The 3,546-nt window shown below is 40.9% G+C and overlaps 1 non-coding gene across 1 annotated transcript; it reads right to left on the reverse strand.

Moving 5' to 3' along the window:
* Positions 1-1,180: 1,180 nt before the first annotated feature.
* On the reverse strand, positions 1,181-1,287 carry LOC141663244 (small nucleolar RNA R71). Its single transcript, XR_012551322.1, has one exon. It is a non-coding gene; the product is annotated as a small nucleolar RNA R71 (small nucleolar RNA).
* Between the last annotated feature and the right edge of the window lie 2,259 nt (positions 1,288-3,546).

Below are 3,546 nucleotides of genomic sequence, written 5' to 3' on the forward strand. Positions count from 1 at the left end.
TACTTGCCCTATGTAATCAAGATAGATAACTTGTGCTTAAACCGTTATGTTGTCAAATTCTATAGACATATAGGATCTCAATATAATTGGTGTCTATTTAGCTTCTATCTCTTTTTTGGATGTCTGGTAGTATGGTACTCATGCAACGAAAGTTGGCGTTTATCAGTTTCATGTTATCTGATTAGTGTCATCACCATTGCATGCTAAGGTTAAGATCAATAAGGCTATTGGATGAAGTATTTAATGAAGTTAGAATCCCATGTTTATGATAATTATTAATTCAATCAATCTTATTCTCGTAGTTATAATTATTAGTTTAATTCTTAGTTATAAATAACCTCAATTAGTTATCGTCTTAGCATTGAATAATAACCATACATTGTTGCTTAAGTGTGTGAATTAATTAGTTAGCCAATACAGTCTCTGTGGGAACGAACTAGAAAAGATTCTATACTACTTGTGAACTCGTATACTTGCGTGTAATATTAACGCGTGTTTAGCGACTAACAAGTTTTTGGCGCCGCTGCCGGGGACTGCAGTGTTAATTGATAGTTAATGTACTTTCCATTAATGGTCGTTAAAGTTCACTGACTCGGACATTGTTACTTATCTGTTTCCTTGTCTTATTTCAGATAACTCTAGCGAAGGTGTATGCATACGTGTTCGCCTACTCGTAAGAAAACACTGGATAAAGCCGAGGAAGAATTTATAGTATTTCGGAAGGAAGTTTTTGAGGGAGAAAAGAAGGTAGAAGAAGAAGAGAAAGTCGAAGAACCAGTTGTAGTAGCGATGGGAGATCAAGTAGAAAATCCGAAGGCTTTAATGGATTATTCTCAGCCTAAGATTAATGACATTCAGTCAAGCATCATCAGACCATCCATCAGAGCTAACACTTTTGAGATCAAGTCAAGCACGATTCAGATGATACAGAACTCAGTTCCATTTTGGGGGTTCTCCTACTGAAGACCCCAACATGCACATCAGGGATTTCATCGATATCTGCGACACTTTCAAGTTCAACGGTGTGACTGAAGACGCTATCAAGCTACGCATGTTCCCATTCTCTTTAAGGGACAAGGCTAAGTGTTGGTTATACTCTCTGCCATCAGGATCTATCACCACTTGGGAGGATCTTGCGCAAAAGTTTCTTACTAAATTCTTCCCCATGGCGAAGACTGCTGCAATCAGGAATGCTCTTACCCAGTTTTCTCAGCAAACAGGGGAATCTCTGTGTGAGGCTTGGGATTGATAAAAGGAGATTCTAAGGAAGTGCCCACACCATGGCATGCCTAACTGGATGATTATTAATTGCTTCTACAATGGATTGGGTGCTACTTCTAGACCCATGCTTGATGTAGCATCAGGAGGAGCCTTGTGGGCTAAGAGCTACGATGAAGCTTATGAAATTATTGAACTGATGGCTGCTAATGAGTACCAGAATCCTTCCCAAAGACTGACTTAGGAAAAAGTCGCTGGAATTCTGGAGTTGGACGCAGCTACTGCTATCGCTGCCCAACTTAAAGCTTTGATGATGAAGGTGGACACTTTGGCTAATAATGGAGTAAATCAATTCGTAAGTTTCTGTGAGCTTTGTGTTGGTGCCCATGAGACTGATCAGTGCGCAATTTCTAGTGAATCAGCTCAATTTGTGAGCAACTTCCAGCGATCGTAGCAACCAGCTCCAGCCACCTATCATCCCAACAACCGAAATCATCCTAATTTTAGTTAGAGCAATGCTCGGAATGCGGTTCAACAACCTTATCATCAGTACCCAGCTAAACAGTACAACCCCCCTGGGTTTCAGCAACCACTGTATGTACCTAGACAGTAACTCCAGCTGTAACAAGCCAATGAAAAATCTGAATTAGAGGAGTTGAAGCTTATATGCAAGAGTCAAGTTGTTTCTATCAAGACCTTGGAAAATCAAATTGGTCAAATTTCCAATGTCTTACTAAATCGTCAGCCTGGTATATTACCTAGTGACACTGAAGTGCCAGGAAAGAGGGAAGCTAAGGAGCAGGTAAAGGCAATCACTTTAAGGTCTGGAAAAGTTGCGAATCCCGAACAAACTCAAGATTTGACTAAAGAAGTTGGTGCTGAGAAAGAAGTGGAACCAAGGAAGACTACTGTTGAGCACACTCCGCCTGAGGGTAATATAGGGGAGAAACAGATCTATTCTCCACCACCTTTCCCTAAGCGACTGTAGAAGAAAAAGCTGGACAAGCAATTTGAGAAGTTTCTGGAGGTGTTCAAGAAACTTCATATCAACATACCTTTCGCCGAGGATCTCGAGCAGATGCCTAGTTATGCAAAGTTTATGAAAGGTATTCTCTCTCGGAAGGTGAAGCTAGATGATTTAGAGACAGTCGCTCTCACGGAGGAATGCAGTGATGTGCTGCAACAGAAGTTGCCTCCGAAGCTTAAAGATCTAGGAAGCTTCATTATTCCATGTACTATTGGAAAAGTGTCTTTTGACAGATGCTTATGTAACTTGGGAGCTAGCATCAATCTGATGCCCTTGTCAATTTTTAAGCAGTTGAACTTACCTGATCCCAAACCGACTTATATGACCTTGCAATTGGCCGACCGTTGATATCCGCGAGCTTTGTGGCGGATGTCTTGGTCAAGGTTGATAAACTCATCTTTCCTGCTGATTTTGTAATTCTTGATTTCGAGGAGGATAAGAAGATTCCCATAATCTTGGGAAGACCCTTCCTGGCGACTGGCCGAACCTTGATAGATGTGCAGAAGGGTGAGCTCACCATACGAGTGCTGGATAAGGATGTTACGTTTAATATGCTCAATGTTATGAAATTCCCTACTGATAATGAGGAGTGCTTAAAAGTGGAGTTGGTCGATTCAGTGGTCACATCGGAACTTGATCAATTGCTAAGGTCCGATGCCTTGGAAAAAGCCTTATTGGGAAATTCAGATAGTGAAGATGATGAAGGGGAAGAACAATTGCAATATTTGAATGATTCTTCATGGAAAAGGAAGATTAATATGCCTTTTGAATCTCTTGGAATGGAGGAATTGAACAAAGCTCCTAAACGCCTCAAGCCTTCTATTGAGGAAGCTCCTACTCTTGAGCTTAAGCCTTTACCTGAACATTTGAGGTATGCGTTTTTAGGTGATGCATCTACTCTGCCTGTTATTATTGCATCTGACCTTTCAGGGAGTGATGAGGAAAAGCTTTTGAGGATTCTGAGAGAGTTCAAGTCGGTAATTGGATGGACTCTAGCAGATATCAAGGGAATCAACCCTTCTTATTGTATGCATAAAATTCTGCTAGAGGAAGGTAGCAAATCTACGGTAGAGCAACAAAGAAGACTTAATCCTATCATGAAGAAAGTAGTGAAGAAAGAAATTATTAAGTGGCTAGATACAGGGATCATCTACCCTACTTCTAACAGTTCATGGGTAAGCCCGGTTCAATGTGTGCCGAAGAAAGGTGGAATTATTATGGTAGCAAATGAGAAGAATGAGCTTATTCCTACAAGGACAGTCACGGGGTGGAGAGTTTGCATGGACTACAGGAAGCTAAAC

The sequence above is a fragment of the Apium graveolens genome, chromosome 5 (genome assembly GCF_009905375.1).
Source record: "Apium graveolens cultivar Ventura chromosome 5, ASM990537v1, whole genome shotgun sequence".
NCBI lineage: Eukaryota > Viridiplantae > Streptophyta > Magnoliopsida > Apiales > Apiaceae > Apium > Apium graveolens.